Consider the following 22,279-nt stretch of genomic DNA (forward strand, 5'->3'; position numbering starts at 1 on the left):
CCCTGCTGGGGCGGGGCACCCCGCAGCTCCTCCCTGGCTCCCGCTGCCCCTGTCGCCAGGGCCCCGCCTGCTCTCGGGGGCTTCTTCGGCACCCGCAGCACCACGCTGCCGCGTCCCCAGCACCTCAGCCGCACAGCTCAGCGCCCCAAAGCCGCCCCGCGGCGTAAATGCCCGCGGCCCCGGGCAGGCGCGTCCCTGGCCCTCGCGGCTGTCAGCCCCCGGGGGCGGGGGATGCTTGGCCTGGGGGGTCGTTTGCTTTTAATTGCAAAGGTCCGGGAGGGGAGATTGCAACTGGCCCTGCGCCTGCCGGCCGTGCTGCGAGCGCTGCGGCTGGGGGGGGGTCCAAGGGAGCCGCACGGGCGGGCGGGCGGGCGCTGAGCGGGGGCGGGGGGCTCCGCTGCTCCCCCCGGGGGACTGCGGGCAACCGGGGCCGTGCCGTGCCGTGCCTGCCAGTGCCTGCGCTCCCCGCTTCGCCCAGGAGGGGGAGCCAGCGCCCCGCGCTGCCCCGCAGCGGGCCTCGTGTGAGCCCCGTTAAGGCTGGAGGGCACGCGGGGGAGGGCGGTGCGGGGTTCTATTGCATGCCGTTATCCCCATTATACTGATTTATTAGTATTTTTCTTATCTATATAATTTTTTACCTTTTTTTTATTATGCTGTTATCTTTATCGGGTTTATGTTTATTATTTATCCTTGGTTTTACTATTTGCCGTTATTTTTATTATTGTTTTCATCGTTATTTTTATTCTTTTTTTTTTTTTTATGGTTTTACTGGGTTTTTTAACCTGCAGCTGCATTGCTGAGAACAGTTTGCTGTTCTCCCAGCTGTGGCATCGCTTCGGTGTTCGTGCCCCAGGAACACCTCCTGCTGCCATCACTCTGTGCCACAATGGGCCCAAGGGAGCACAGGCAGGTGCAGGCAGCTGCCCGCCCACCACAGGCTCTGCAGCAACCTGGGAACATCCCCAGGGATGCAGAGCCCACAGCCCCGTGGCGAGGGTTTCCCAATATTAGCCGTGCTGGGGAGGGATGAGCAGAAGAGTGATGTGTGCGTGGCCAGGGTGGCAGTGGGGAGGGCAGGGGTCCCACACGGACACCGTATGTGGAAATGTTTGGGTGATACTTGGGTGTGGAACTTGTCTCTTCTAACACTTGGTCAGTCCTTCCTCAGCAGGTGCAATCGGTGCAGCCCAATACAAAAGCTTCTGATCTAGGAATAGCAAAAGAGGCAAATTTGGAAACTTCTGATCTAGAGCAAAAATCTCAAAATCCACAAAATACATATAATACACATTTTTTAGATAAACAGAAATATTTTGAGATTGTAATAGGGATCAGGTGTATATCTGCAGTGATTTTTCAAAGCTATTGCACTCTCCTTTAGCAAAAGTGACAAACACCTGTACGCTCATACATGCAACTTTGTACGTGTTTGCTATTTTGATTGGGGAACTCATTGCAATGTAACGTGCTATGATACTCCAGGGTTCAGCATCTGGAGTAAATTCTACAATAGAAAAGCTCTCATTAAATCCTGCTAGTAAAATTATAATCTAGGAATAAAAACTATTTCAGAGCTTGCCTTGCCAAGTTAAAGAGCGCACGATGTGGTGCGGTGACGAGGCACCGCTGCCCTGGGTCACCGCGTCCTTAAGTGCTGGTGGGTATGGGGGGAATTGCGGTAACTCGCCAGTTGAGGCTTCTCTTAGGTGTTTGGGATTTCTTCTTCATTAATTTAAATTTATTTATATCAGAGGCAGCCTCTATATATAAAGGGGGGGCACATACACTCACTTCTGCCACTGACTGTGTTATTGCTTGTGCCAGTCTTAAAAGAGGCGCTTTTGGTCACTGCTCGGGCTCGGCGGTGTTAACCCTCAGCTCCCATTAGCAAATCCTCCCTGCGCCAGTATCCCTCAGCGGGCTTCCTCATTCTCTGTGCCTTACAGAAAGTGATCAGACTGGAAGAATTAATTTAAATGCGCTGGCAGTGGTTGTCAGCAATGGAATGTGCCACCAGAAGGACAAATCTGAGGAAATTAGTAACGTACCTGAAAGTTCCCAGCAAACTACTGACAAAGGCAAAGTAAACTTGGTTTCAAATTAATTATTGCAAATAAACGTTTGAAATGCTACAGGCCAAATTAATATTTCAGAATTCTTCCCTATTTATTACTGTGCTTAATTTTCTTACTTAAATATATTTCGGGCCTAGAGCTGTTAAGAATTTAATTTTTGAGGTACTTTAATGAATTATAAAACGTGTTTTAAACAGAAATGAATAACTAATAAATGCCAAAAGTGATTAATTTTCTGAAATGTGGAAAGGCCTTTGTATTTAATTAAAAAAATTGTCTTAAATTGCTGAAAAGTAAAGAGAAAGAAAATACAAAGTGGATCAATTGAAGTTTTGATTAACTGACTAAATCACAACTTGTTTTCCCTTTGCTGTGGCATGGCTGGGGCGGGGAGGCTCCAGCTCCTCGTGCTGTGCAGGGTTGGGCTCTACTCCATCATGAGCATCCCCTGCATCCTGCCCTCGTTCAGTGTTGTCAAGTAAAGAGTCGATAAAATGATACTAGTGATGAGACTGAAAGAAAAATGTTGCAAAATAAATAAAAAACAGTCATAAGCATCCTTTTTTTTTTTTTTTTTCTTCCCCTAGAAGGCAGGACAAGAAATTCCCTCCGGAGGAGACACACAGATGGTTGCTGGTAAAAGAGCAGCGATCTGAGGACCGGTCTGGGTTAAATACGGTGCGTTTGTACAAGGGGTTGGTCACAGATGTGGGGAAATTAATTGGGGCTTAACACACAGAAGCAACTAAGTGACTTAAGGTGTAAGCTATCAGGTACCAGTCACCCAACCGTACCTTTTAAAATATGTGACCTGTGATAATTCGAGTCCCTTTTGGGTGACCCGTGCCAGTGCTGGCTGCCTGATTTGCTGCTGCTTCTTGCAGGTCACCGTGCTACAGGGCACGAGTTGGGCCTGAGTGGTGAGGTTGGATTTAATTATCAGCACTTGCTCGGTAGTAGTTACGTGATCTAGTTCCCAGTCTTCGCCTGGATCTGGGATGTTCCTGAGCCTCTTAGCATTTGGTAAAACCTTTCCCATAATACAAAGTTCATTTGTTAAAGTAAAGACAGGGGAGAGCAGTGCCTCCTCCGCATCATCTCCTCGTGGTGCTGCCTGCAAAACTGTACTGTAGCATCGTTTGTCCTTTGGGGCTCACTCTGTAGTTTGTTTTGGCTTGAGTCAGACCAGCTTCCTCTTGATCTCTGGAATATCCTTGTTGTGATGCTTCTTTCCAGCTGGGACGTGATTACCTTTCCCCGACCCCCCTACCCCAGACAAAAAGATAATTTTTTTTAATACTGAAAACGGCTCTAGAAAATAGCTCTGAAGCAGAAATATACTCTTTGGGAAACTTCTGCCTGGTGCTGCACGGTTCAAGCAGTGCCATCCTTGGGGGACTGGTGACAGTGCTGGAGAAGGTTTCACTCTACAGGAATTTACGGACCCAATTGGCCCCAGGCTGTAAAACATTGTTCTAAAAAAACCCTTTTCTAATGATGTTAACGCTTAGGTGAGGGCTTATCCATGATTTTGAGCTCTTCTTTACAGATTATATCCTTAATATTAAGCTTTGCTGGTGCTGGGGCCCCCCTCCCATGACGCTGGAACACCCTCTACACCCATGGCACAGCAACCCCTGGAGCTGCAGATTTACCAATTAAACCAGCGCCTCCATCCTTGGTATAAATAAGCAAGACGGGATGTTTTGCTGCAGGCTGATGCTGGGGAGGAGCAGTGTTCCATCAGTGCTGACGTTTGGGACTCCCTTGGATGCCATCCCCTGGGGAGGGTGATCAGGGGATGCGTCACGGGGGTGCCCAGGCCCCCTCCTGCCCAGGTACCACCATCATTGGCAAGGCTCACCTGCAGAGAAAGACAAATTTTAAATCATCCTTTCAGTCAAATCCCATCATTTGGCAGAAGCCACCTTGCCAAGGGTGCAGAGCTGTGCCTGTGCCCTCTGGGTGCCCGGTGTTTTGAGGGGTCCCTCCTTGCAGGGGCTGAGCCTCAGCTATCGTAAGGACGCTGGCCCTAAGTGGGTGACTCCATTGTAACTTGGGAAAGGTCATGTTGGCAAATCCTTCCTTCAGCAAGGTGATTTCCAGGCAGGGAGGTGGCTTTTTTTGCTCAATGGTGAAAACCAGCGGGTGCTGTTGGCCAGGCTGGGGCTGGGATGGCCACAGGCTCGGTGCCAATGGCCACAGGTGGCTGCAGGGGGTGGCTAGTGCCAGTGTGCCCCCACCGAGGCAGCCCCTGGCATGGAAACGCTGGTGTGGTGGAGGCTTTTTGACCATTTGAGGTCTCAGGGTGATCTGGTTCTGGAATATTGTTTGTGTATTGTTATTGAATGTCCCTACGCTGCTCACATCGGCCAACAGCCTTTCCCCTTCGTGCTGGGCAGGAGGACCCGCTCCCTTCCCATGGTCCTGGGACACCCGTGTGTTTTGAGCTTGATTTTAAATCAGGGAAGGACAGTGACCCTTTTAAATGCTCACAGTAACTTTAGAGACACGTAAGTCTGATGGCTTTGATCGGGGCTTTGTCCCTGGCTGGCACGGCTTTGGGGACACCGGAAAAAAAAAAATCATTCCTGGCTGTTGCATTAAATGAAAATTTGCAATATCTGAATGTTAGAAGACAATGACAGGCATAGAAAAAAGCCATTTTAACTTGCACATGACACTCAGGTCTAGACATATTTGGATGATTAAAATGTTCTTGTAGCTTTTGAAGTCAATCAGGGAAAAAAATGTTCATCCTAAAAAAAATTTATGTGCTCTAAACACATAGCAAGTCGTGTATTGCTAATGACTGTAATGCATGCATACTGTTGTAAATAATATAACAACCTTTAAACATTCTTTCCTGACTTAAAAATACGTTTTTGGCTTAATGTCAGCTAAGCTGTCACCCTCTCCTGCAGCGAACCCTATTCCGTTCAATCTCCAATAGCAGCGCCCAGGGCACAGCCCAGCGGAGCTCAGCCTGGCGCTGAGGCGGCTTTGTGTCCTGCAGGTGATCTCTGTGCTACTGGTTTATGGTCTGGAGAAAGCTGTAACTGGGAAAAGACAACTGATTCCTCCCCCTTTGGCTGCGGACAGGTCGGTCTGTGTGCCCAGCTTCAGCCTGCTTTGCCTTTCGGGGGTACCCCGCTTTTGGGAGGCTGCTGCTGAGGGTGGCATGCTCTGTCACCCTGCCCTGCTCCGTCGCCCGGCATTGGTGACCTGCTGGGACTTTTTGTGACACTGTTTGCTTCTATGAGTCCCCAACCCTTTTGTGGTACCCTTCAGATAAGGCGGTGATACAGAAGCGGGTGCCACCTTTCTCTGAACCACAGCTGGCTGTGGAAAGAGCCGATTACCCTAATAAAAATCGGTGTAACCAGTTGGAATAGCACAACATCAAGGATACGTGATTTTATAAGCCCGTATTTTTCTGACCACTTTAATGCGTTTGGGTTATTTTAAGTGAAAATAAATAGTTGTGAGAATGTAGAGATTTTTGTAGTCTAGGTGAGCTTTTAATTTAAACTTTGAATCTGGGGCTTGTGTAATGCTTAAAATTATATGAGCCTCATCGTGACGTGGGGATTTATGTGCACAGCTTCCTGCACGTTGAGATGAGAATACCTATCATTAATTTTTGTGGTTTGAAACCGAGCTTGATTTAGATGCTTTCTTCCCAAGGGAAGAGACATTTTATAAAATCACCACAGTGGTAATTGTTTGGAGTTCAGAGTGAACTAACTGAAATTTCACATGAATCAATTGTGTACTGTAAATGATTTATGCCCTAGCACATGCCTTCAAATGTCCTTACAAATTATACGGAGCTAAGAATAGGATGATTTGCTGCCAGTGACACTTTGTAGACTATTCAGCGTGTTTGCTTGCAGATCTTGTTATGGGAAGGTCCTGCTCATCAGTGGGGACAATAAAATACAAATTCCCTCCAAATTTTCCTTTCCTGAGAATGCAGAAACGCACACATGTGCGTGTGCATCCTAATGTCTCTTCTACAAGGAGTTACCTCTTAGCAGGGGTTGGGTTTATGCCTTAGAGCCCCCATTCCTCCTCAGTAGAAGACACAAAAACTTCGAGAACCAGAAGTGTAGATGCTCAGCGAGGCTGGAAGTCTGACAAAGGTGTCCCTGCTGTTTTCCAAAGATGTGAGCATCAGGGGGAGAGAAGTATTATTTGAGATGTAGAGATTAAAAAAAAAAAACAAACGCAACCTAGTACTTGGATAAAACTAGAAAGGAAAATCTAAAATAAAACATCAAACAAAATTTCTTAATGGCTTAAAGGATAAAGTTATCATAAAAAGGTGTCATCAGGAAAGAAACGCTAGAAAATCAGGCTATCTAACTGTGAAATTTTGCATTTCTCGGCAAGTTTCTTTAACGTCCTGTATTTTTTTCCCTTATGTTTTAAGCTAGGATTTACAGAAGGAGATAAAGACTTTTTTGTCTTTGGGCTTTGAAATTTCCAAAGTTCTTTTTACTTTGAAATTATTTTTCTTTGGAGCCTTTTGTATGCTTGAATCGATTTCTGTTTCTTTTCTTATTAATGAAACCATTCATCCAAGAAAACTTTGGAGAAGAGAGATCTAATTTACAGACCTACCCTAGTGAAAAGAAATAAGGTGAACAATCAGCTGGACCATCCAAAGGATTATTACTATTTCAACATAAGCTATTTAAGAAAATGTCTATGGGGAAATATCTGGAAATGTTATAACTTAATCCTAAATATCATGAAAACAAAGCAAATAACTGAGTATATTGTAGAGACTGAGAACATGAGTGGAGACAGATGCTCACCGGGGAGGTTTGTTTTCGGCAGGCAGAAAGTTTTTGTTTTGCTGCCGTCTAGCCCTGAAAAAAAGACTTTCCTGTGGCTTGCCATGATGCAGGTTGCTGGTTTACTGAGAAAAGTGCTGGTTGGTTTTTTTTTTATTATTATTTTAGCGTCTCGACACTGTAGTACTTGCATATGCTGAGCTTTAAGGCCAGAGGGATGGTCGATCCTGAGACGATGCTGACTGCAGTAGCATTTGCTATGGCAGGTGCTGGCCTCTGGTTGTACTCGAGCTGATACCTACGTACAAATTCTCTTCAGTTTCAAGATTTCAGGCGTCAAAATACCAAGGATCCCGCACGCCCCTCTTTGTTGATACGTTACCTGGTGGTTTAGAGGTGTGAACCCTTGTGGGTTGTATTGTAAGTATATTGGGAATTACGTACGCTCATTTCAACTGACCTAAAAGCTTGTGTTCATTTATTACCTTTAACCAACGCCTTTCGTTCTCCCTTTAATTAGCTCTGCTAAAAATGGCTTCTTTTTCTACCTAGTCTTGGAGGAGGGACATAAAGCTGAACACATGGGATAGTTTTAGGGATCGAAGAGGAGATGGATGCAGCCACAGAGGGAGTGACAGCCAGCCAGTCTGGTCCATGCAGACGGGGGCTTTGTGGGCGTACGGAGGTGGCCAGAGGTCGGACAGATGGGAGGGCACCCAGATGTTGGGCAGCTGAGGGTATTTTGAAGTCACTTGTCAGGGCTTCACTGCTGATCAACAGGGGGATCCTGGCAGAAGTGCCCGCTCTAGGCTTGTGTGCTGCCGCCTTGCGAACCTCTGCTCCCTTAGTACCTACGCCTACACGCACCACTTCCTGCGTCAGGCTCGCGCGCCGCCAGGAGGGAACGGAGCCAGCCGTGGTGAAGTCTGACTGTTGTAGAGATGTCAAGAAAACCTGCGCTCTGCCCATTGCCAGGCCTGTGCAGAGCGATTATTCATGCTGGAGACCCAATGCTAGGAGACATGGACTCAGAGAGAGGGAATGTCTAGTACTGGTAGGACGAGATCATTGTACTGCAACTTGAATGAAAGGCATTTTTTTTTTCATAACAAAGATAAGACAGGCGGTGAAAGACACTTTTTTCCACGAAGGAAGAAGGCGTTATCCTGCTTAAATGATTTAGACAGACTATTTTCTAGGAAAGCCATGAGTCTCTTCATGGATCATTGTCTCCAAACTGAGTTGCTCAGTGAGACCTTTCGTCTGTGGAAAAGAGACCCGAATAGTGTGAACTGAGCTGGTGACCTTCCACCGCTGTAAGTCAGGAGCCATAGAAATGTTTGTCAACGCTTTGAAAAGAAATGGTTGTACTTGAGATGCTTTCCTAGGAAAAAATCCTCAATATGGAGCTACAGCAAGGCTGGATTTTGGCGCAGATCAGCCAGGACACACAAGTTTCTTTTCCCTTTACAATAAAATATGGAAGTCAGTTGGGGTGTCTGAGATTTTGGGATATTTATAAATGCACTTTTTCTTAATTTTGATTAGGTGAGGTCAGCTTCATGTATGATTAGTTTTTTAGAGGTAAGACAAATATACTTTTAATACCGGGAGAAAAACAGCGTGAAAATTTCTTTATGTGAGAACTTGGTTTGGTGGCCTCCAATATGGGTTCTGATATGCACTAGTCTGCAGAGGAAAAATCCCCAGGACCCAACTGAACCAAAACACGTGGCCCCCAGCCCCAAAGATGTTTCTTCGCTAACGGACATCCTGGATCTTGGCTGGTGAGCATTGTCACTTGGTTTTGGTCACATGAAACTCTGGGGTTAGTGCAAAACAGAAATACCTAGTAGTCTACTTCTGATTATTTGTGACCTTAGGCTGCTCAAAATCTGGTGATTCTTCCTCCTGCAGCCATAGTTACTTGGGCTGGGAATTACCCTTTTGGCTTATTGCACCTTCCTTCCCCATTCTTGACACATAAAGGGGGTAAAAAGGTGTCAGCATAAATTGAACTGTGGGCTAAAGTTAGTGTGTAGCATATATTTCAGTAAGCAAGATTCCTGCTTGTCATCATCTGCAGTACTCAGTAATTGCTGTTTTGTCCAAAACTCTTTTTTCTGTGCCCCCCCCCCTTTCTTTTTTTATTGTAAAGCAGGACAGCATCTCAAAACCACACATCATAAGCTGTTGCAACACTACTACGCTCTTCCCAGTCAGACACGTTTCCTCACACAGTGTCTGTGAGCACTTACTCTCCTCCCATGGATGACATCTGCTTTGCTGCCCCAGCAGATCACATCATAAGGAGAGCAGGAATCCTGCTAGGGATCCGGTGTGGTTTCTGCATCTGCCGTTTGCCACACGGATGCTGCATGTGGCATCTCAGCTATTGAAATGCTGCGAACCAGGGGGAGGCGAATCTTTCACGAGCAGAGGAGAAATTTAAGTTCAAAACTGCATTAAAATAAGTTCTTCCATAATACAGTATTTTGTTAATATGGCAAGATTAGTCTACAAAATTGATTTCTCCATATTACATCAATATGGATGATGTGAGAAGATAGTTATCTTGCTTGACCGTGATCTGATGCCAGTCTTTAAGTTTCTACCCATTAATTTGTGGATTATTGATAGAAATGAAGGAGAGGTGGGCATTAGTTGGATTCATACTAGACTTGGCGTGGTGCTAAAATCCTGCTGCTGTCAGGCATACCAAGCAGGTCTGCTCAGGCGTACTGCGCGCTGGGGCTGGTTGATTTGTATGCAAGGCTGCAGCCGGGGAAAGCATTAAACAATTGCCCATGGGATGTCTGAGAAATGTCTTTTTAAGAAATCTGTATGAAAATGGAGGAAATACACTGCCATATAGAGGAGGTTCTTTTCTGTGTGAGATAATGTGTGGGTTTTTAAATTCTTCGGGGTTTTTTCTCCCAGAAATTACTTAGGTCTAGTTAGAAATTGCCTTGTTGGTTTGTAAGCGAGAACATCATTTACTCGTGTAAATGATCCATAATGTTACTTCCTCCTAAATCATCACATCGATATTGGTGAGTTGGCAAATAATGACTCAAAACCTGTGCGGTGACTCTTGACCTTTACGTAAGGCAGCATTTGGAGGAAAATTAGTTGAGCCATCTTTATGCCGTTTGAAAATAGGATGTGATGTGAACAGAGTGGGGGTTTTATTCACATTCTCATGCCTGGTTGGATTTGCTTGTCCCTGGAAGGGGCAGCTACAGAAGACCCTGTCTCAGTGCTTGGGTAAACAAGAAGTGTTGAGCTGGCTTTTATGAGGAAAAAGCAATCTTCCCCTTAGCGCATGCTATCAGGTTGAAATTAATAGTAGATAGGGGAAAAAATGAGCAGCTTCTGCTTCCTTGCATGCAAATCATAAGAGTAAAGGAATATAACATTTTTTTGAAACTTTTGGTAAGAGTAATGTTATTCATAGACTGGAATACTGAGCAACATGAAGTGGGTACTGTGTCTGGAAACCCACTGAGGGTCATGGAGGGACCCTGACCTGAAAGCCATCTGGGGGGAGAGTGGGGGAAGATTTCAACACAGGTACAAGTGAGGCTTGTCTTGGCAAGTTTCTCTCAACCATATCTCCTTTCAAAACCTTTATCTTACTACTTTTGATATTTTGCCTTACTAGGCTTTTGTCCACATGCTGAGCACAAACTAGAGCTTCTGTTAGTCAGATAGCTCTAATCCATGCAGGCAGGAGCCACGTCTTCCCAATAAATATCAAACTGGATGAGATTACCTGTTGGTTACCTGCTCTTTGTCAGGGGTTGCAGCCAAATCTTACGTACCTTATACAAAATCTTATATGATCATCGTTTGATGCCCATCGCATCACCAAATCCTTCACAAAGACCGTTCCATTTATTCAGACTCTTCGGATTAAATGGTGTCTGATCAGAGTTTTCCAGTGGGTGGGTTTTCTGGGAGAGAGCAGCAGTGAAACAGAGCAGGGCAAAGTTGTCCTTGCTGTTGCTGCTCAGCCTGTGAGCCTATTACACTTGATCAAATCGTATTTCTTCACTCGTGAAGAACATCCCTCCAATGTGCATCAAATGTTTTTGTGCAGTATTGGTCTTGCTGGCATTTTTCAGGACCCCCACTTTTTCTTCCTCGTCTCCTATTTCATCACCTAGAGAGATCTTTGATTCTGGGGAGGAAAAAAAAGAAGTCTATTGTAGGTTATAATACAATATTGAAACTTGAGCCGTTCTGAGTTTAAAATTCAAGTGGTTATTTTCCTTCTGTTATACAAAGAAAATTGTAAAGCGTAACCAGAAATGAATGCATATTATGGGACTGCAGTGGTATCCAGGAGGTGCTTAGTACACTATTTTCATTTAAAGAGGATGGTGACCTCTGAGAGATGTGCCTCAAGACAATTTTTAATTGGTCTCTTTTCACCATTAGCGATCAGGTATTTGACAGTTGCAAAACGTTTACTGCAGTGACAAAAGCACACACTCTAAATAAGTCTGAGATGGTGATGAGCCTGATGAGACTCGTGGATCAAAAACTCAGCTGTCTGCTGGTAGGGAGAGAATTTCAGCAGCACCCTGAGTCTGTGTGTTGGATGCGGTGGAAATGGCCACCTGCCTACCCCTCCTCCCCTGACTCCTTTACCACCTTTATTGACCTTTTAAACATCTTCAGAATTTCCAGTACAATTTTCTCTGCCTCTTTCTCTCTCTTTTTTTTTTTTTTCTTTTCTTTTCTTCCAAACAATCAAATACAATTTCTTGTTGGTTGAGACATTTCTCTTTAGGACAAGGAACATGTTCAATGTCAAGTACCTTACAGAAAAAGAGAATAATTATTTTTATGTATTTACATTGAACTACGTTGTCTTACACAGTGTCACTTGTGTTACAGACCTGTCTTTGGTGTTACTTGTATTAGAGCAGAAGACCTGGATTTCCATTAGTGATTTTTCCAGGGTAGGTTTTCAGTGGTTATTTCAGAGCTGTGAATGGAGACAAGTTTTCTGAAAAGATTACCTCCTCCATGGTGATCTGTAATTTTATTTTTGCTTAGATTTTACTTAAAGTCCTTTCATTGACTGCTCTCCAGTGCAATGCAGGCCCTGGTCAGCTGTAGAGGAAAACAAAACAAATGAACAAAAATACTGTTCCTCTACACAAGCTCACAAGGTCTATGTCAACTGCTTGCGCATTAGTGGGAAGGGGACAATGTCTTGTTGATGTCTTGGGATGTGCAGGTTTTGGAAAAAGGAGGCTGGTCTTGATTAGAGTCTTTGGTACCTTCTCCAAAACTGAATCTAGGTCCAGAAAAGAGCAACAGTTCCAAACGAGGACATCTCTATGCTGCTTTTACCATCATGTCTTGACTGTCGTTTTATAAAATATGTCTTGGTTTGAGAGACATATTACAAATGTTACTTATTAGTCAGGTTTTAATGCGGCATTGTGGAGAACAGATTTAAAACATCCGGAGAAACTGAAAATGGAAAGCTGAAGTCATTGTTGTGGAAAAAGCCCCAGTTTATATAAACCGCTGCCAAAGTAAACTCAACGGCTTCTGCTTTAATTGTGGTGACATTTGATCAGTGTCCCAAAGTATCGCAGCCCAGTAGGAGAGGTTGCTGAGATTTGTTGTGTATCAAGTAATTGTAAAAAATAGAGGGTTTAAGAAAATGGAGGTAGGAGGTGCTATTTTATACAGACGATTTTATGAAATCTGATTGAACTTGGTGAAGGCCCTAAGGTAAGTTTATGCAGTAACTTGGTGAAGGGCCTAAGGTGAGTTTACAGTCACTCGGTGAAGGGCCGAAGGCCTTTATAAACCATGTCTGCAGAACATGTTCTGTCTCACACGGTCCAAACCATTACTAATTTCACAGGGAGATTTGCAACAGAAGGGGTCTGGTTTCTAAGAATGTCATGGTTCTTTTTCTTACATGTTTCGTCAGACTATCATAAATTAGTTTTAGTATGTTAATGATTATTTTTTTCTTTCATTGCCTGTTCCGTGGTTAGATCTTCAGAGGAATCACTCTTGGCTTTGTGAGGGGAATTACTGCTAGCTTGTAAGAGGTCTGGTTCCTTCTTTGTGCTTTTATCTTCCATTACATCTTCATCCAGGATTTCATCTTCTTGGAACATTTATTAAATTTCTTCAACATACCTGAGGGGGAAAATGGACTTTAACTTAGCTCTTGGGCTCAAAAGCCTTATGGTTGTTTTTTGAGGTTTTTTAGTAAGTTTGTTGAAAACTTTCTTGTACTTCAGTTTCTTTAATGAAACAGTAGCAAGGTCCCAGCTGATACACACACAGCCTTAGAAAACAAATCTGATTTCTCCTGACATTTTTTTGCATTTCCTTCTGTAAGTTAATGACATACTGAAAATATTTTTTTTGAACCTGGCTAAAGCCCATTAGCAGGGTCTTGGCCTTTAATAAACAGGGAGAGAAGCCTCCATTCCCCTCCTTTGCTAAGGGAAGTATAGTAATAATGCTGTATGTAAATATAAATTGTTTACTTTCTGTTATAGGTGATTTCTTGAAACTATAAACACAGCATGTGAATATACCTATTTTCTTTCTTTAGGTGGCATAAAAAGCAAATTTTAATTTCCCAAGTAAAAACTTTGAACTCTAAGGACTCTTCATAGAGTAAGGGAAACTATTTCTTGCTGTTACTTACTCTTCTGGAATCTCCACCATGTGCAGATGTTGCTCCTTGGCCAACAGACGTAGTCCTGTGAGCAGCCTTGAAACCAAGCTCACCGTAATTGGCACGTGCAATGTTATTGCATTGTTAAACAAGAAAGCATTGTTTTCATGACATCGTACTTCACTTTTCTGGGTTTTTAGAGATCTACGTCAGCCAATTCCTAGATATTCTCTAGAGCAAAAGGGCTTTAACACCTGTATGAGCCATGTTCATGTCGGACCCTGTGAGCACCAGCTGAGCAGGGCAGGAAGCCCTGAGCTAGCAGATGCACTGTTCTGCAGGCAGGTACCTGGTGTGGGTTTTATTGCATCTTTGCCTCAGAGATGGAAAACTTTTAGGTTGAATGAGTTATTTACATTAAAGGCGGTAAATTATTTTATGCTCCACATGGGGCAAAAAATTAAAGAAAAAGACAGACATACTTTGACACTTCCTTTAATACTTTGACACTTCCTTTAACTGAAAAAAACGTGATGCTTCATTTTGAAGTGACATTTTGAGCCTCGATACAGCAGTTTACCAAGACTGATCCAGTGATGGTTATGACAAGTAATAGGTCTCTTCCATCATCTACTTTTTTGTACATACAGGTCATGTTTCTTCAGGTCTGGTTGTTGGGTGAAGCGCTTTTTGTTTGGGGTTGGGGTGTTTTTTGCGGGGAGAGGCAGGTATTTTTGTTTATGTGTTTAAAGTTCTTTAAAAAATTAACACTCCTCTTTGCTGACAGAGCACTGTGATGCATCAAACAGATGAGCCTCAGGGGGAGTGAACAGCCTGGCTGGGTTCCCCAGAGAGCTGGGGTGCAGCTGGATGTGACCAAAACTTCCCAGCTGCCTCCCACCACAACCCCTTTCCTCTCCCCTCCTGGCTGCACCACCGAAGTGTTCACAGCATCAGCTCTGGACGGGCTTGGCCCAACCGATGCAGGTCAGACATGCAAAAAATAGTTACTTATGTGTAGACTAGTGGCAGCTTTTCTTCTAATGTCAAACTCCCTAAATTAGGTGGTCAGATGTAGCCCAGATATAGTTGCAAACATTTGTCTTTAGATGTAATTTATTTTAAGAGGTGATTATATTCACAAAACAAAAGCTGTAGGGGAAGAAATATTTAAATGATAATCCTTGAAACCTTGGACCCCATCACTGCATCACAGAGCAGATTAGCTCATTTATTTTCATTGTACAGTGCAATGAGCAACATTCATGCTGAAAAGTAAACGAGATTTGGAAAATGACTGCATCTGAATAACTGTAAATTTTATTAACAACATAGATTTAAATAATGGCTTTTCCTGTATTCTCTATCCTGTTTTTGTCCCTGTCTGCTTGCCCTGTAAATCTGTAAATCTGTAAGTCTGTAAATCATTCATTTGATCACTTGTTCAAAATTTATTAAAATTGATTACCATTGTTTTCACACACAGAATGAATTTTCCAGATCATCTTCATCACTTTAATCCTCTGACAACTCATGCCCTGTCGTGGTCAGGTGGTGGGATGCTGTGGGATGAGCGCCTCCCTCACTTACCGAGAGCTGAGTACATAAGGGACTGCCTTTGTGGTCCCTGCAGGTTGGGGAAGCAGCTTTGGGGGCTGCTGGGGTTGGGACCCCAACCAGACACGGGGGCTCCTTCTGCAGCCTCCTGCCCCCTGGGCTAGCCCACGGCTGTAGCCTCGCAGCAGCCTGCCATGCCTCGTTACTGACGGATAGCCAGCAGGTTATCAGTGTGAAAATAGTCAGTTGCGGGCGTTCAGTGGTAACTATAGAATCATTGCTTTGGGGAGGGAACAGGGTTACTTTGCTCACAAACTTGTTTCTTTTAAATGGGAACAGACAAATTGGTTGCGGTTAAGAAAAACTGGAGGTAGGAAGTCTGGGCACAAATATACCTGAGCCCATCAGCATCTGAACCTCCGTCTGTAGGAATCAACAGGCTCTTGCAGGGAAACATCAGATTTTGGGCAGGGAGAGAGGACGAGGGGACAGAAGCTCTGGCAGCTCCACGCTCCTCCTCCACATGCAGGGACAGAGGTGGGAGCTCTTCCCCAAGGCACCAGCACCTCCTCCCCAGGAAGGACTCGGGCTCCACTCCAGCACACAGTGGCTTTCCCGGATGGGAGCATGGTGACTTCACAGCCCGGGCTAGCTGGCTCTTCTGGTCTTCAATGGAAAAGATATTCCTCCCAGCACAATAAGAATGGGACCATTTGGAGAACCAAGCCGGCACAGGAGGTTTGTGACGCAATCCCAAGAGCTGCCAGACTGCTGCTGCTCCTGGTACCATCTTAGAGAGCCAAAGCATCTGGGTGTCATCTTGCTATAGCATTAGAAGAAAACTGGAGTCGGTTACCAGAGGAGACTATTATATGCAGGCGTCTTCCCAGCTTGCCAAGAAGACGCTGAGCAGATACCACCTGTGCCAGCTGTCCCCTGCAGCACATGATGTTCTCCAGCTTTGAAGAGCTGAGCTGCTTTCTCCTGTCTGCGGTGCTGGTGCTCAGCGTGATGCTCCAAGTGAGATGTCATGGGGGTGGATGCTGCTGGGAGACAGAGCTAAGCTGCAGCAAGGGATGGACGGATGTTCAGGAAGGTAAAGGTATGGACAGGTCATTGCATGTTTACATTTGTAACAAATACTACGCTTGCATGTATTTAGGGAGTAAAGGTAAACAGAGGAGCATGAGTATTACAAGGCAATGGAAAATAAGCTGACACTAAACTTTGTTGTGTTCAGCATTTTTGCATAAGAAGGCTCAGAATTTTGCAAAGAAAGCAGATGCAGGCTTGCATGGAAAGAGGTTTTTGTTGCACACTGTAAAATAATGAAGATGTTCTTTTCATTGCTAGGTATTCTTATTTAAACAATGTTTTGCTACTTAAGATATTAAAATTAATTACCACAGTTTACATTAGAAAGTCTTTTGTAATAATTTTTTTTTTTTTTTTTTCTGGAGTTTGTTTTCCAAAGGCCACACAAGGCTTTGAGGCTTCAAAGAGCTTGGGGGAGCTGAAGGGTCTCCTTCCTTCAAAGCCTTGCAATGGCTTTAGGTTCACCCTCCGCAAATCCCCACACCCGAGGCGAGATGCTCGGAGGTCTCCTCCTGCAGGTGGATGGCTCCTGCAAACAGTTTTGTGTTTGGCTGAGGAGACTCCTTTCAAACAGCTATTTGCTTCATTCCTTGTTCCTCATTTATGAGGAAAACATAAAAACGCTTTCTGCACTTAAAGTCATTCTGGTAACACTCTAAATTCTATGCTTAAGGATGCATTTAATTAAAGATTGACTGTGGCATAAAGTATAGGTTAATTAAATACCAATCAATTCCTGTCTAAAATAGATATAAAGGGGCTTTGACTCAGACAGCAAAATGAGTCTCCAGGAGGAGATAACCCCCGAGCACGCTGTGCAGCTGAAGAATGCCTTCCCACCCGCGTCTCCCCGCTGTATTTGCCACTCAGAATGCTAAAGCACCTGTAGCGAAGCTCTGTTTATGGAAACAAAGCCACAGTCTGACCTGTTCAGAAGAGATTTCGCAGGGACTTTTCCATTTATTTCAATCAGATCCTCACTTTGTCATGGTGGTGTTGGTATAACTAGACAAACTCTGATGAGGAAAGAATAACTCTGAAGGTCCCTTGTAGAGTCAGTGCCCTGAGAAGGCATCAAATGAAACTAGAATGTCCAAAGTTGATAAAATGAGATGACTCGTCATGAAGCAACTTGTTAAACTGCAGATAGCTTTGTTGTAGCGTGTTGTGTATGGTGAAATGTAGGTGGGCTCCAGGGAGGAAAGGAGGTTTGGAGAGTTTGGAAAAGGAGTCTTGTGTGATTGTCCCCCTCCTGCGTTCCTCCCCAGGGCCCACAAGGGAATGTTTTGGGGCTCAGCAGGACATCAGTCTGACCCTCTCCAGCCCTCCTCTGGGCTGTGGCTATCTTTCACCAGTGGTGGCAGTGAAAGCCTGGATGTTAATGCTGAAACTTCAGAAAGATGCCTGGAGTTTGTGCTCCTCCACCCGCAGCCTTTAGTGTGAGACCGAATGGGCAGACTTGAAAAAGGAGGCCTTAGCCTCACAGGTTACAGTGGATCAAGGGCAGAGCTTCTCTTCTAGCTGGATCTACTTAAGCAGACCTTAGAAGAATGACTTTAAGATGCTCAGTGCTTCCCATGCTCTCTAGTACTTCAGCAACGTTGAATACATGGTGAAAAGCAAAGTTATCCCACTTCAGAGTAGGGTTTAAAAAGTGGAGTGGGTTATATTTTAAAAATTATTTTAAAATCCTTGATTGAAAAGTTGTTCAGAACTTTTGTTGGACATTCTTACTTTTAAACTACCAAAACTAGATTCTAAACATGTCTGGTTTACCCAGGATGAAAATTATTTATGTAACTTAGAAATATTTAATTTGTTAAATACATAGTTCCATTAACAATACCATTGTTCTTTTCTTTCCCATAACCCCCCTTGAACCAAAGCTTTTCTCAATAACGAGACTTTTGGAGATCTCCACCTCCTCTTTTAGTAAGTTACTTGTCATTGCTACAGCCACGTCCCTCCAAGGAGCTCGAGGCACCCGGTCAGCGTGGCAGGGCCTCTTACAAGTATTTTCCCAGTTCTGCAGAAGGAGAAATGTGAGCTAAAAGCCTGTGAAGGACTTGCCTGGCATCTAGCAGCACCTTGCCATGCTAAACCAAAGGGGAGCCCTTGGCTCCTGGCTCCTTGCTGTGCTGCCTTTTCCTTCCATTGTGGCTCAGTGATCTCTACACTTGCATGTCAGCTGATGTCCTGCTTCCCAGCTCGGCGGGTTTGCAAAATAGCTCTGAAAGTGCTTCGCTGCCTTTCTTTGTATTCCCTCCTTCCTTTTATTCTGTTTTTTTTCTTTTAAATTGTCATCTCAAATTTTGCATTTGCTCCTCCCTTTTTCATTCTGTCTTTACTCCCTGCACTGAGCTAGCAGGCGTCCAGGGTTGAGGTGCCCCTTCCCGTGCCAGGTTTGAGCCAGCAACGGCAAAGGCAGTGCAAAGCAGGCGGCGGGGAAGCCCTCGGAGCTGAACGACTCCACGTGGCTTCTCCTTGGTATCATGCCTGACACATGCATGTGAGGTATGGGTTGCAAAAATGAAGTTGCGAGTTAACTGTTCTTGTTGCTGAAAGGCCTGGGTTAGTTGCTGTCATTACACTAATTTTTATACTGTCTTAGTGACCTTCATATCGAATTAACAGGTTTATATTGTGTTAGCAAATTGCTCAGCGAGAGCTGCTAGTCTGATTGCATTTTGAAGGTCATTAATATGATGTGAAAATATTATTGTATTCTCTCCTTTCATATTTTATTAGTGATATGGAAAGCAATAAAGAGGCTGATTTTTGCTGGGAGGTTCCCCAGGGAAACATGCTCTACAGCAGTAGTGTCCCACATTGGCTCCTAATCCAATCTCAATGGGAAGTTCAATTTCCTCATCATTAATTATTTAGCTGTATTTAACTGCTGTAAATTCTCAGATTAATTTTTTTAACTGTTGAGTTTGATGACCTCTAAAGACATTGGTATTAACCAATGCAATATGAAGTTGCTTAACGCAAATAGAAGCTAACTCTTCTGCGAGGATTTGCATGAAGGCATAATAACAGCAAATTTAATTTTTCTACTGTAACAGTGAAGGCTTATTGTATTACTGCCTTTGGTGCAATCCAGTACTGCAAAATGAAGGATGCAGGTGATTGCAGCTGGGGCATTCCTGTAAGGTAAGCCTGTCTCGGCGGTCCCTGGCACAGGGTGTAAGGGTGGTGGCACCGGGGCTGGCCCCAGGACGCGGTGCCAGCGGTGGGCCAGGTGCTCCCTTTGATGAACTTCCCAGCGCATTTGGTGCTGAGCAACTGCACCAGCACAGGGGAAAGCTAGCCTAACCCACCTCTCTTTGGGCTCTTAAAATTCTATTTCTCAAGTGACCTAGAGCTGTAAAGTCCTAACATGTGTGAGCGATAGGTACAAATATTATCAGTCACCTAACAGAGCCAAACGTGCAGGCAATAACCCCCGGGCAGGTTTTGTCTCTTATTTAAGTACAAAGAAGCTTTAAGCTTTTTTTAAGTACAAAGAAAGTAAGTTAGAAACAACAAAGACTTTAATAGAAAAGAAAGATCATCACTTGAAAAGACAAATGATTTTTTGAGTTAACAATGCACTATATTAGAATGACTTCAGTCGGAAGGATGACTCTGTTGGTACGCAGCAACGCTCAGGTGCTTTAATGCTTTAACAGCCTTGCGGTCCCTTAACTCACCCTTAAAATGACATATAACGGCCATTTATCAAATGTTACCAACAACAATATTGAATTATATTATAATAGGGTCCAAATGTTATTTTTTAACACGATTGTATCAACTAGTATGCTTTAATGTTTGAATTTATGCTTTTTCCCTGCCGCAATATGTGGTCACTTTGAGTTCATTGGCTGCAGTGACACGATGGCTGCAGCACAGGTAACATGTAGCACCTCAGACCCAGGCAATACACTTCCAAAACAAATTGATAATTGACTCATTTGGTGGTAAGGGCTTGTAGAAAAGTGAATCTGGAGGTTCTCAGAGCCTGGAGCAAATCCCGGCGGGGTTCGGTGTTGCTCTGCACAACACTTTGGTGAGCAGTAAACAAAATGGATTATATCATTCAATAGAAATTAGTGCTGAAGGGATGTGGTCTGAGTTTATGGCATGAGGGATATGGTCTGAGTTTATAGCAAATGCCCCAGTGTGGTGGCCAACAGGCCTGTCTGAACTATTCAAACACATTTGATCATTTAGGTTCAAATAAGTAAAAACTAAGTCCGGTTTCCAAGGTTTTTCAAAGTTTTCTCTGAGCAAGGAGTGAATTATAAAACTCACAGCCCAACCAAAATAATGCCAGGTGCAGCTGAGGACCTGCCCCAGGTCTGTGCACGCCGCCCCACGCCTGCCCCGAGCAGGTTTAAAATCATTCTGTTCCTTTCGCCCGTGGCCAGGCAGGGAGCAAAGGCATCGCGGGGGGGAGCGGGGCCGGCCGCGGCTGTGCAGTGCTGCGCGCCGTGCTCTAGGTGGCGATGCTCCACCGGCCCTGCGCCTGCCGCCGCCGCTGGTGCTGCCGGTGCTGCTGGTGCTGCGCCCCTGTGCGCGGCACCCCGCTGCTGCTGCCACTGCTGCACCCCCGCCCTCTGCACCTCAGCACCGCTGCTGCACCCCTACATTGTTTACCCCGGCGCAGCCAGTGCGCCCCTACATTGTGCACCCCAGCACCGCCACTGCACTCCTACGCATGCACCCCAGCAGCACCAGTGCACCTCTACACTGTGCATCCCAGCACCGCCAGTGCACGCCGCTGCCTGTTCCTGCCACGCTGCTTGCTTACAGAAGGCTCTGTACAGAGAGGTGAGGGTGGCCGCTGTCCCCCACACTGTGGTGTGGCCAGTGCTGCTGGGTGGGAGCACTGGGAGTGTGTAGGGGTTCAGGCGTTCACCCTGGTCTGGGCACAGGGGTTGACCCCAAGCTCCAGGGAGAAGGGGCATTGCTGGTCCTACAGTGTGACACAGGAGCAGCAGCGCTGGTGTAACTCTGTGCCCGCATATTTTTGCTGACAGTGTAACAGTGCTGCTGCTGCTTCCCTTTCTGTTCGTGTCCTCTTCTGGCCAGTGCAGGGCAGGACCCGCGTGGCAGGAGATGCCCCGGAGCCAGGCAGTGCATCACCAGGTGTGCGGTTCGTGCTCATGCAGGACACATCCACGGCACTGTCTGGCCTTAAATATGGGGCTGTAAAACTGAGTGAAAACCTAGGACAAAACAGGCAAAGCCACGCTGAGCCTCAGTAGGAATTTTATTGACAATAACAAAATCTTTTGGTTTCTCTTACAGGAGAGAGGAACACGTCAAGTGCAGTACTAGTTAACATTGCCTGAGACAACAGTTTGAGAGTACCGAAGGTAAGACCCTGCGGACTGAGCCGTATTTCATCACAAATAGAGCCCTTTAACCAGCAAACTTGTTCTGGGAAAGTTTCCAATTCAGACAATCTCTTGCGTTGTGGGGTGGTGGGATCTCTCATGCTAGGAGCATCAAAGGAGTCTCTGGAGACATTTTAAAAGAGGACAGGAGCCTGGGAGGGAGACTTCAAAATCCTGGCAAGTGTACAAATAAAATACACTTCGGTCTTAAATTAATGTAAAATATTATGAAACTGTCTCTCAGAGATTATTCCCAATGTGGAGTTAAAAAACAAACAAGCAAACAAAAAACCTCCCTGGCTGATGTCCACCAAGATCAAGTGTGCTGGTTTCTAACCGCTGAACGATGGTGTCCTCCAGGAATCACCTTTTTGGGAAGATTCCACATCACCAGGCTTTAGCTGCATCCTCTGTTTTTAGAAAAGAGGTATCCCAGGAAAAAGAGAACTTGTCCCTTGACCAAAACTACCAGTTTATGGAAGGCTTCTCCCAGTGAAGCCTACGCCCGCTCTGCAGCCCAGTGCTGCTCTTTTGGGCCATTGTGGGGCTCGGTCGGACCGTGGCTTTGCAGCTCCGGGCTCATCCCGAATAGCAAAGCGGCGCCAGGAAAGCGGGCTGCCCCCTCCGGGGCCTCCTATGGCTGGAGAGCAAAGTTGGGCTGGGTCTGTCCGGGGAAGCAAAGCAAAGCAAGGGAGG

Source organism: Falco cherrug, chromosome 15 (assembly GCF_023634085.1).
Source record: "Falco cherrug isolate bFalChe1 chromosome 15, bFalChe1.pri, whole genome shotgun sequence".
NCBI lineage: Eukaryota > Metazoa > Chordata > Aves > Falconiformes > Falconidae > Falco > Falco cherrug.